The sequence below is a fragment of the Gopherus flavomarginatus genome, chromosome 9 (genome assembly GCF_025201925.1).
Source record: "Gopherus flavomarginatus isolate rGopFla2 chromosome 9, rGopFla2.mat.asm, whole genome shotgun sequence".
Classification (NCBI taxonomy): Eukaryota; Metazoa; Chordata; order Testudines; family Testudinidae; genus Gopherus; species Gopherus flavomarginatus.
The window spans coordinates 4840681-4853627 of NC_066625.1; the positions used below are offsets into that span (position 1 = coordinate 4840681).

Genomic DNA, 12947 nt, shown 5'->3' on the forward strand with positions numbered 1-12947 from the left:
GCAGCCAAGGAGTTTGCCTTGGAAAAGCATTGGCTTATCTGCAATGGCCCTTTCTGTCAGGGTTAGCATGAAGATTTAAGAGCAGGTTTCATCCACTGGTGAATGAAATGGGATATGTGGAAAAACACTGGTTGACTCAGTGCCTATTAAGTTCTTAACTGAGACACTCACAAGCCTGCTTGTTTGTTTAGGTGTGTTTCTTTGTTTGCATGTAAGGGGCAAAGGATATTTCAGTGCACAAGGGAAAGAGGTTCACAAAGCATTATTTGAATGAATTGGGGAGACTCCCATCATTCACCAAGTCACAACAGGTTTTAGATCTGTACAATTCTGAAGAGATTAAAAAGGGATTGAGAGAGTTACTGTGTCCATAATACGTCCCTTCCAAGACTGCACTAGGGCCCTGGTTGTACATTTTACTGGTGTTCTGCTCTTCCACAGACGTTTCAGCAGAGGAATGTATTTGCCTTCGCACAACATCCCTTTTCTCTGGATGGAGGGAAATAGCTTATACATCTTTTGCACACTGTAAAAAAAGAGGTGGGGGTTAGCAGGACACAAAATATTCATCACTTCCATTTCTCATTTCACTCCCTTTATTTTGATAGGTTCAGATGCTGATTTACCTGTGAACTGGTGGTGGCTGATGAACAACTTTCTAAAATGGCTTTAGGAAATAACTCCATTTTCATTTTCCTGATGCAATGGATTTTACCAGACTCCAGAAAAACTTCATGAATTAGGCCCTGGAGGTAATTTGCACCTATATCTAGCACTCTCCATCACAGTGCTTCACCAATGCAAATGTCTTTAGCTTTTGAATATGCCCGTGGGATAAATTTCATTACCCTCATTGAGCAGAAGAGGAAAGACAGGATGAGTGATTTGGCCAACTTCATACAGCAAGTCAGTGACAGAGCTGGGAACAGAATCTAGGTCTCTGGATTCCAGTCTTTGGCTCTAACGTTTCACTAAGTCTCAGTGTCTTAGAGGGGACCTGGCCTATTTTAGAGATGTTCAGTCTCCATGGTTCTCTCTGTTCATGGCCTAACTGCTGAGACTCCTGATGGAGAAGGTTCCATGATGGGTTCTTCCCCAGTGATGCTTTCTACAATGCCAGATGATCTGCCTCTGCAGCCTCCCATATGCCAATGAAGGTCCACTTGACTATGCTTGCCAGTTGTCTGTGATCGCACCTGGGTGGAGGCATCGGCCTTTCCTTTGTCTGGAAAAAACCTGTTCACCCATTCATAGACTTTAAGGTCAGAGGAGACCATCATGATCATCTAGTCTGACCTCCTGCACATCACAGGCCACAGAACTTTGCCCACCCACTCCTGTAAAAGATCCCTCACCTCTGGCTGAGTTACTGACATCCTCAAATCATGGTTTAAAGACTTTAAAGACTCCCCAGACTTGTCTGGGTCAAACACATGTTAGTCCCTTATTTCCTTCACATTTGTACAGGCCGTTGGGTGTTCACTGCACATATACCATGCAGGAATATTAATGATCAATGTGTTATTGGTTTTCCAGGGGTATCTTACATGACATCTGTTACAGATTATGACACAAGTGAATTGGGGTACACTGACCCAGTCAGGCCAGCTGAAACTTGCGACCCGATACAGCCACCAGTGAGCCTGTCACCCAGGGTTTTAAGAACCCAAAGCAGTGGTAACTTGACCGTTTCTCTCCAAGCAGTGTCAGGAGTAAAAGGTAGATTTTAAGTTATTATAAGTGGTAGGCATAACAGGTCAGAGATAGTTACCAAAGGAAATAAAAGATGAGCGCAGAATCTTATTCTTAAACCCTATTACACAAGGCAATATTTAGATCAAGCAATTTTCTCATCTCACTGGATGTTAAAGTCCATAGTACACAGGTTTCTCCCTTAAACCTGGACCAGTCTCTTCAGCTGAAATCTTCTGTCTTTCTTACGTTCTTGTTGCTTCCAGCATAAGTGGGGGAGGAGAAAGGCAAAGGCATGATGCATTGTCCCTTATTTTATACTCTCAGTCCATATGCCTGGAAAATACTAGCCCAGGCACGTCCTGATGGCCTTTGCTGAGTCACAGGGCTTGGGCAGCCCTCATTGAATTGTAAATCCATTGATCACAACTCCCCTGCAGATTAGTGATCACTGAGCATCCTTCTGGGAGTGGTTTGCCACCTTTGTGTGTCACTAGCAAACTTTTGAAATATATTTCATATATATGAATGATGAATATGGGGCTTACAGGGTGCTATTTTGAGGTATAGTGTGTCACAATGGTTTAGAGGACTCAGCAGACAGGCATCAGGGGGCTCCTCTTTCCATCTAGCTGCTGGAGAACTTAGTGTCAGACCCTGGCCCAAAGAAAAGCTTCCTCAGACTGCTCCAAATCACGCTTTCTGACTAAATTTTGTATAAATTTTCTCTGAACAAAGCATATAATTCATAATAGCACCTAATAGGCTAAACAATTCCCCGAGCACCAGCCAATAACAATTCATTATTCATCTTATCAGCAAAGCATTTCTATCACAACAATAAGAAAACGTACATGTCAGAGGTGCCTAAAACCAAGGTTGGCTGTCAAACATTTCTTCTATTTTCATAGAATCTTAAACTGCCTGTCCCAAAATCCAATTCCGACAGCAGAACTGTATGGTCTTGCCTCTCAGGGCCCTAAAGCTATATCTAGCTATGTAATGTTTGGGTTTCAGCTAGCAGTGGCTGAACATACAAAATGCCTGACTGCAGTAGTGTCAGATTCTGAGGTACATGCAGGAATGTGAAATTTGGGGGCTACAAGCCCCTTGCCCTCTGGCATTGGGATGCTCTGGCTGGCAAACACGGTAAAGCTGGTGGAATGGTGCACAGCCCAAGCAGACTTAGAAAAGATGCCACCAGTTCAACCAACGATGATTCAGATAATGCCATTGACAAAGCAAATCTGAACTGTAAAAGACATTAGGCTATGTCATTTTCCTTCTTCACAATAACTTGGATAACAGAAAGTCAAATGGACATTTCCAGAGAGATTTGGAGTTTACAAAAAGGACTACATTGGCAGTTCTCTTTGGACCCAACCCAAATTCCATTATAGTCCAAGGAGAGCCTCCCATGGAGTTAAATAGGATTTGGTCCTGATTATTCATCCCACAGAGTAAGCAGAGCACAGTTATTGGCAGGGCGAGTTTCCCATCCCACCACGTCCATGCAGGACCAACTCTATGGCTGATGTGGGAAGAGCTCCTCAGTCAGGTCTCTGCTGAATTTGCCAACCCTGGTTGCCAGCAAAAAACACATTTGCCAGTGGCATCTTGGTATATTGTATGAGCACTTGTCCATGGTCTGAGTTGCTCACCTGCTTTCCCACAGGCCTCCCAAAGCAAAGAGATCTCTGATTTATGATAATAAATCCCAACCAAATATTGGTTTTAATTAGCAACATAAACAAAGCCTTTTGTAACAGCCGCTAGCCTCTACAGGGTGTGGATGACATACTGCCACACCCTCTTGTTGTTTTCCCTTTACAGCACCTAGCCTGGCATTGCATATTGGACCAGAAATATCTAGCACGTACACTGCATATGCCAGCAACTCATGCCAGTGAAGGAAAACGTGAGTCATAGGTAGATGCAATATTCACAGCTAAGGCAAGGGAGAAAAGGTGTCTTTAATACACTTAATTATTTTCTTTTGGGGATGCAAGAAAGGATGTCAACCGTAATGATTGTCTGTCTCTTGGACCGTGTCCATCCCCGCTATGAATCTCTCCACTGGCCCACTGGTTGCCTTTGGCCTGCCACATCAGGTCCAGGGGTAAAATCCTGGATCCACTGAATTCCACGGGAATTTGGCTAAAATCTCTTCTCCACCCCCCAACTTCTTGTCGTTGCTTTCAGTGGTTTGGACCACTCCCCATCTGCCTACCCCCTCTCTATCCTTATTCTACCCCATCACTCTATGTGCTCCACAACTGAAGCCATCTTCACTACTCCCTATTTTCTTCCTTGTCTTTGTGCTATCCCCATTGCTGCCCTCTACTTTTGGATGGAGGGATGTGGCATGGGAAGTTGTGCCTAGTTCTTTAGCTCAAGCTGTAGAGAGTCATGTGGTTAGCTTGGGAGGTCTCCAGTTCAATTCTCTCTTCCCTGGGCATTGGTGTGTGATACCTACATCTAGATCTCATTTTCCCATGGGTACCATGCAATGATACTTGAGTTACTGCCCAGTGTTATGGAAAATTGACCACACGGTTGATTTTAGATCAGACAGACTGAGGCTCCTTTATTTCACACAAGCATATATGCAGGGAGAGACAGCATGACCCCATGCAAGAGGCAAGCTGCTCTGCTCTCTACAATTCTCACCAAGCTTATAAAGGTTAAAACCGCAAAATGTAGCACGCTGGTGACACATTTTAATTGCCTTATTTGGGATACAATGCTAATCAGAAGCAGGCTGACCAATTACCTTTCCATTTATGGTTTTTCCTGTTATTGTCAATTCTAGTCAAGTTTGTGGTTTGACTGTTCTAACACCTTTTCTGTAGTCCTGAAAGCAAGCTCAGCTGCTGTAACTTAACAGATCTCCTGGTTCCCCTTTATCCAATTCCAGTTCCTCTTTTTGGGGCCCTGACCACATCTTTCTGCCCCTGCATGCCCTTTGTACAGGAAAGCCATTGTTCCGTTTTGGGATTTTCCACTGTGACTCCTTTTACCTCTTGACACACAGAAGCAACTTTCCTTCATTCTTTCATCACTTTGTCCCCCTCCTTTCTTCCCCTTATACACAGAGACAAGCTGAACCAAAGTTCAACACAGTCTAGAAACAAGCTTATCCAAAGTTTAGGCGTAAAAGCCTGGCCAAAGTTGTACGCCCACTGTATTTTCCCTCACACCGGGTACTTAGAATAGGTAAAAAAGGGCCCATATTGACACCCGGTGAAGTTGAAAAGAAAGGTGTTCATGAGATGTGCATCAGATCCGGCTCTAAGTACAATGTCAGACACCACCGCTGGGTGCTAGTTATTCTAGAATAACCCAGCAGGCCACTTAAGAACATAAACAGGAATAGTGAACTTGGGGGATCATGAATTGAATATAAAAGTCCGTCCCTGCAGGTGGGAGCGCTCTCTTTCCTGTAAGGAAGTGGTGATTGTTGTGTATCTATTTCGAGATGAGTACATTCCTGACTGACGCAAGCAGCTGATCCTGATGCTCTGACTCCTTCCTGTCCCATATGCTGGGATGAATAGCTGGCCCTTGACGGAGGTTCAGTGCTGATTTTTCTGCTGGAGTGGGTCCTTTCCTGATTCTTGTATTTCAGCTTCTCATGCTTTGAAATGAGGAACAGTTGTCAGGGCTCTTGCAGGCAGCACCCGGTGCTGTCTGAATTTTCTTGCCCTACTGGGTGGTTTCCATTGAAAAGCATTGAGTTCCTGTGCAAACATGCTTCCTTTGTGTGGCACAGATACAATTTTAAAGCTCCATTACCATATTTATGATTTTAAGTGTGTTACTTTGACCAGGGAATCTACAGAATTCTGCTATTTACAAATACAGCATCTCTGTCATTTGGGTGGTGCTAGGAGGGGTGTTCTGCCAGTCACTTTATAGTATCAATGTCCCACACAGATATCAGACAGATATACGTGTGTGACTTAAAGTGATGTCACATGAGTACAGAAATAGCTGCTATACATGTAAAGTGATGCTTAGAGAATGTCAGGTATCCAGAGAAAGTAGGGGTTGAGTGCACAGTAGAACAATAATTCAACACACACTCGTGCTCCACTTCCCTGATATAGCACATAATTTGACAGACCTAGGTGTAAAACCTACCTCTTCTGTAGCACTTTCCCCCAGGAACAACAATAGTATAAAAATCAACCAAAAAAGACCCTCGAACCTGGGCACCAAAGTCACCCTCCTTTCTGCATGGGAAATGAGAATGTAAATCTCATTTGCTTAGGAGCCTTTATGCTCTTTTGTTTGCTTTGCTGCTGAGTACCATGGTGTTGATACTGTGTAAAAATCTTAAAGGGGCAGAAAGAAAATGTGACATCCATCCCTCATCAAATGCTTTCATTATCACAACTTGCAACTGTCCAGATATCTTATCTGCAAAGTGACAATGAAAACCCTTTAGCTTGGAGGCAGCACAAGACCAGAGACCTCTGTCAAAGTCATGAGATTCCATAACTGGTACTAAATCCCTGTGGAGGTGGATGGAAGTTACCAGGATACATTTCCTCCAAGGACCTTGCAAATCCAACACCAGCAGTGATTCCTCAGCCACCTAGAGCATGCAATGAATACACAAAGCCTCCTAATTAACAGCTGTGAACAATTTACTAGGAATGTTAGATTATGGAATAGAGTGGCCTGCAGAAACTAGCCCTGGAACGACAGATTGGGAAGCCAGTAAAGTTACATTATAGGAAATTTAGCGAGATAGAGGAGATGAAAGAAAAATTGTGGGCTACAACACTGCTCTATTGTGCAGAAGTTCAGGAGTATGGAGGAATCAGTCTCTGGTTTCTCAGTGGACTAGGATTCCAGAGATGCCTTCAATGTGCTTTGTACACTTCAAGGAATCTTTGCAATGAAAGCTGGTTGGAATTTTGACATTTTGATTGACCCCTCCCCGCTCCCCCCACCCCCACACTCCATGCTAGGGGTTGTCAGCAATCCATTCGTTATGTGATGAGATGCTGTTCTCCCACGTCTGTCTTCTGTGGGCAGAGGGAAAACCTGAGCATCCCCCTCCGTCAGAGATTATGCAAGAGAATAAGGCAGCAGGATAACTCTTTGGAATTTCCCAGGAATGGCTTGGAAGACTGACCCAGTGGTAATGTAGGGCTGTACTCTGATCTCAGCTGGTGCCTCCACATTGGTTTCAAAGCTACGTGCTTCAGTATATTGGCTTTAACATGGCTGGGAGCAGAATCTCTGGGTCAGAAATACCTACATTAGAAAACAGGACCGGCTGTCCACAAGGCACTGCTCTGTTCTCCCCTTCTTCTTCTTCACACAGATGTTAGGTGGATGCCACTGGGAGATCTGTGCATGGGACAGAGAAATTATGCCCTTCCTTTGATTTAATCCTGCCCATTCCATATGGCCCTTCACTAGAACTCGATGTCTTTCCTGTCTGTATCTGGGAGACAGCAACAATTAGCAAATCGACATGTTTTTGCTACCTGACGTTCCCAGCGATTATAGGTGTGGTAGACACTCATCATCCATCCTGTTATTTCAAATGATGGTTTTAGACTCTAAGATCCACACCCTGATTTATACAGTGAAAAGCAGACCTCTTGTGCCGTGCCGTTTCCAACCTCACACACAATGAGGAGAGTTGATTGAGAACTCAGAGGTATGTACTACGCTGGGTAGGACAAGCTGCCTTTGTTTTCCATGTAACCTGTTATTTTCTTTAATGAGGGATAGGCTGTTTGCTAAAGGAATTCCATGACAGCCCAAGTATAACTAATGCTCTGATCTCTGCACATAGTCTAGCACTTTTGTCCAGTTAGCACAACGGGCAGTGGGTTCCTTAATGCATTTAAGGCCAGTTTCTGATAATTAATTTCACAGTTTCCTGAGGGTCAGCTGGTGTCAGTATCTTTTAAAAGGCACATCATTTGAATGGGGGTCTTGTTTATTTCCTAATCTCCTGAGGATGTTTGGCATATTTTGATATTGCAGTTAACTACTTTGCTGTTGTGCGTAGACTCGACAGTGGAGATGGATTCGAAGGGAACCTTCGCAGCTATGACATCTCTCCGCAGAGGGCTGGGTTTGCTTCTTTTGATTGGTAAGTACTATTATTAGGGTGCACAGCCACCCCAGATATTATTCTCCCAAATGGCTATTACTGAAGCAAATCTCTACAGAAATCATTCTCCAGGGCAGAAATGCTATAATAAAACATCACTTCAAAATTAATTTGATTGTTGCCATAATAACCCCCTAAATTGCCAGCCTTTAGTTACTGTTATTTATTATAGTAACAGTCACCCAAAATGTGTCAGGTTCTTTAGTGAACACATAGAAAGGACATGGTCATAGTTCCTGTGTATCTTATTTTTAAGGAGCCACTGATATATGCCTCTCTCTAGCTGATCTCTTTCTCTGTCTCCGGCATTCATTATGGTAGTGAGGAATCACCTGGAAAGCATTCACTGCAGGAATGATTCTGCCAAAATCTGATACTCTTTTTATTTCTCTGCTCTCTCTTTTTTTTTTTTTTTTTTTGCTACTAAAGGATGTTTGCCCCCTTCGCTTCTCATCTGCACCTTTTCCTTAATTTCTCACCTGAAGTTATGGTCACATTTGTGAAATCACAAGCATAATTGAAGGGTTTTAGGAACAAGTTGGATAAACACCTGTCAAGGGTGGTCTAGGTTTACTTGGTCTTGCCTCAGTGCAGCGGACTGGACTTGATAACTTCTTGAGATCCTACATCTCTATGATTCTATGATTTCATTTTTCTATAATTTCATCAACACCAGAGATGGTATCAATTGGGATATTTGGATCTCGAATCTGATTGGAACCCAAACTTCCTAAAAGTTTGTTAAGGTTCGACTGTGATGTTCCTGCCTATCTCTAAAATATTAAGATTCATATCACCACAAATGATAAGGCATTGCAGAGGCAACAGCTATAAGAATATTCATACAGTCCTTGGGTACCTTAGTACTAGAGAGATGTCAACAATGTGGTAGACACCGAGAGCAACTGAATTCTGCATCCCAGCCCTGCTGTGGGAGGCAAATCGATTATTTCCTATGTTTGGGTTTCTTGGGAAGCGGAGGTGTTCATTACAGTCTGGGACACTTTTGTGCTCACAGTCCATGATGAATAAGAGCATCGGCCTAGATGAGCAGGACAATGTAACTCAGTAACACCACTCATTGACATCAGTGAGACTTCTCAAATGCTTAAAGTTAAGCATGTGCTTAAGAGGTTTCCTAGGTTGGGGCCAAAGTGCTCAGCTGTGCACCTTGGCATATCTGAGTCGAAAGGCAGCGGGAAGAAAGTTGTAATAATTATGCCACCATCTCTATTTCCAACTGCTTGTGAGCAGGTGATAGGACTTCAGGGCCTATTGAGGCAAAGAGGTGCTTGCTTATTATTTAAAAGAAAAAATCTTTCAGGGCTTTCTCTAGTAGTAAACCTACTGTGAATTAGGAAATTGAGAGCTAGCGGAAAGTTCCACCCTTTGGCTCCGGGACATGATACCGCAATGATAGCCCTTCCCGACCTGCACAACCTTCCATTCATTTAATCATCACAAGGGTGTGGCAGTTAATGACATGAATGAGAACAGCATCTGCAAGCCAGGGTAATTATCAACAGGGCGATTACAGAAATTAGGTACTCTCTTCATTAACTTCAGTGAACATTGGACCAGATCAGAGGAAGAGCAGATGTACTTGTTTATCTAGTACCACCTCTCCATTTCACCCCGTCCAACCCATCGTACTTTATCTAGTGAAGATTGTTCCCCAGGGTACAATCTATAAGGCCCTCCTTAGTCTTGTTTTAAAAGCCTCAAGCACGAGGCAAACAGGAAACCATCAACAGGAAATTGTTTCTCACCAATGAGCTTAAATTTCCCTTTGCTTGGTTTCATCTTGTTACTGCTAGATTTATGCCCTCTGGCCATCCTGAACAATTCCTCCCCTTCATGCCTCAGGGGGTAAGAAGGCAGATCTCCACCTCAGGTGGTGAACAAATTATTTCCCAAGACATAGGTACGGTGTGATAAGCAGGTGCATTGGAAGGTTTTTATTGGCCTTCCTCAGAGAGAGGAAGATGGCCTTGTGGTTTCAGTGCTGGCGATCTGGGCTTCAAGTCCCAATTCTTCCCCAGTTTTCCCATGTGACTTTGGGCAAGCCACTTAACCTTATTTGACCACCGTTCCCCCAAAAGGGGGTTGTGGGGCTTCATTCATCAGTGCTTTCAAATTATGCCATAGCTGGGCTGTGTAGAGAAAAGGGAAGTCAGCACTGGAGACAAGACAATGGACAAGATGGACGAGATGGCACATTTGTCAGTTCAGACATGGCAGGAGGCAAATACTGGACTAGCCGGTCTATTGATCTGCTCTTGTATAGCAGGAGGCAGAATGCAGGACTGGATAGAGCATGCATCATCTCTAGCAGGACAGTTCCTATAGGGTCTGGTCCAACCCCCCTTGAATTCCCTGGCAAGGCTCCTGTTGAGTTCAGTGGGCTTTGGATCAGGCCCATAGATGTGATTCTATCTGGCTGCTGGAAGAATGTTAAAATGGATCTTCCTGCCTAGTGTCTTGGCAGCCTCTCAGCACTGACTTCTGCTTGGCCTGAACAAACTCGTCTGACCTAGGTTAAGGTTTCATAATAAAGTGTTCCAGGGAGTGGAGGGACAGGGAGTGGAGAACTGCAGAGATCCTTTGAATAGCTAGCTAAAGACAATGTAAACAGGTTAACAGACAGTTGCCAAAAATGGGGGAGGCTGATTCGCACTTCTCCCTGTGAACCACCCTTGATGATCAAACAGTTCAAGCCCTCTGCAGAAACCTCCTCTTTGGCGGGAGGTGGACTGCAGAGAGGGATGACTACCCAGTGTTTGCATCCATCCTGTCCTTTCCAGCAGATTGCAATGGGTAGGCCTGTTTCCTGGCCCTTTCCTGAAACACCCCATGTTGTACATTCAATGCCATTGCTCCCCAGGTTAGCCCCGTTTTCCTCTCCTCATTCTGCTAGTGAGGTCAGGACGTTGAAGCAACGGATAACAGTCCTGGTGGAATGAATCCCAGGATGCTGAGCACCTGCCCAGTATCAATGGCTAGGTTAGAAAAACAAACCCACAGAAATACCTCCTTGAAATGATTCAGCCTGGTTGAGTTTGTGCATATACCCAGCCATGTAACCGCATGAGCTTCTAACCACCACCAGCCCGTCCTCCTCCTCTCCTTTGTATTGTTCATGACATTCACTTGCTCCAACCTGCCTGACATCGGAGTTGAAGCCCTTCAGGGCGGGTCATGTCTTCTCCTCCGCATTTAGATGTGATGTGTCCCTGACCCTAAGAGGGCCGTCCTACAAACACCACCATGTAGGTAATAATTATACTATGAACTTGAAGGCTCTCTGGGTTATTACTGGTCTCCTGGGCCCTCATTTGGGTTCCCACGTCTGTGCAGTCCGGCGAAGGGGTTGTGGGACACTGTTGGGCTATTAGGGAAGATTGGGGATCTGAGGAGCCAGGCTGCAGAAATGAGAGAGTGGGAGGTCAGACATTAAAAGGACCTAGATGCCCCCAACAGGTGAACAGAGCAAATACCGTGGTGTCTATAACTCATGTCACAGAGTCAGGTCATGGGAAATGCAGTCTGGCAATAAGGAGCAAACTAGTGTGAGCTTGCTAAGCCCCTCATGTGCCAGCCTTGCGAGGTTGTTCTCTTTAAAACAAGTCCCCAGGAAGCTGTCTGTAAATCTGCAGCAATGTCTATCCTGGAGACGATGCTGGAACTGTCTATAAAGCTCTACAGTGCATCTAGCTTGAATCCCTGGGACCTCCAGTCTGACCCTTTGGCTGCTAGTATTTGTTAAGGTCCCTGCTCTTAGAACTCCTTGCCCTGCTCCCAGCTTCCTCCCCATCTCTTTATGAGGGTCTGATTCCTCTCCCTTTTCTACGCCGATTCCTCACCCGCATTTTTGTTACTGATGCTTACAAGGTTATCCCTTGTCGGGCAGACAACACACAGCTGCTCACTCACTACATCCTTCAAGCCATCACTGCTCCTGGAACTAATTGGCATCTTTGCTGGCAGAGGCCTCCAAGTTCAGGCTGAAGTTTATCGGCAGGAAGCCATGTGAGGAAATTTCTCCTGCTGCTCTCTATGCTTTGCCTAGCGAGTGGATGGAGGGACATCAGTTTCCGTCACCGCCAATCTGCTGCCTTTCTCCCACCCCTAAATCCACACCAGCTTTTGTCAGCAGATAGAGGAATACTACATGCGTGTGAACATGTAGACACACACATCGCGTGGTCAGAACCGATACAAGGAAAAGGGCTGCTAAGACAGAAATGATTCTATAAAATGTTGTATTAAGAAGGAAAATAAGGAAACAAAAGAAAGAAGAGAGTGAGGCAAGACTGATGTTCTGAACTGGTCTGTTGACCCCTATTTGCGGGTAGTAAGGAGGGAAGCGGCACGTCTTGTTGTGAAGGTCTCTGTCTTGGATTCCTAAATGGAGGCATGGCTTATTGTCTTTCAGGTTGGACGGTGCCAGCCACAGGTTCTGTTGGGATGTATCCAGTAAGCAGAACTTTACATATTATATATAAATTGCCCCTTTCTTCACTTGCAAAGCATGTATGAATTGGAGTCCAGCGTGCTTCCAATCCTGATACCAATAGATTAATGGGAGTTAGAAAACCAGGGCCAAATTCTGTCCTGTGAGTGTGGGTGTGGAGCCCAATCTCCCCACTCCTCCCTGTCTCCTAAGCAGCCAATGGATTGCCCTCCCCTTGTGCACCTGTGCAAGGTGAGATGGTAGCTAAACTGGGGTTAACCTTTTGCTCACAAGCACCCAATAGCGCCACTTCCTCCCGTCACGGGCCAAAGTTGAGTTCTACTGCAGAATCATCAACGGGCCCAGGTCTGCTCAAAAGATGAACCCAGGCTCACGCAAAGATCCCCAGCAAACCCCTCTGTATTAGTCTGATCTGGGTCCTGTGTTTGTTGTGAAATCCGAAACAGGGTGAGTTTTGCAGACTTGCATCCCACAGCTCTGCGATGAAATAAGCAAACATGGCAGAGCCCGAGAGGTTTTTTAACTGCATTGCTACACAACTCTGACCCTTTACCAGCTGCTGCTGCTGCTCCCACATTGGGAACAGTCCATCCTGTTTAGAATAGGACAAAGAATTAAATGAGAGATGCCTTGGAAACC

General features: G+C 44.8%; 1 long non-coding RNA gene across 1 annotated transcript in view; it reads left to right on the plus strand.

Moving 5' to 3' along the window:
* LOC127057994 (uncharacterized) overlaps window positions 1-12310 on the plus strand; it is a 103112-nt gene extending 90802 nt beyond the window's left edge. Inside the window, exons 2-4 of the long non-coding RNA XR_007776255.1 lie at window positions 609-752; window positions 7705-7813; window positions 12270-12310. This is a non-coding gene — a long non-coding RNA (uncharacterized LOC127057994). The remainder of the gene's footprint in view (window positions 1-608; window positions 753-7704; window positions 7814-12269) is intronic.
* The last annotated feature ends 637 nt before the right edge of the window (window positions 12311-12947 follow it).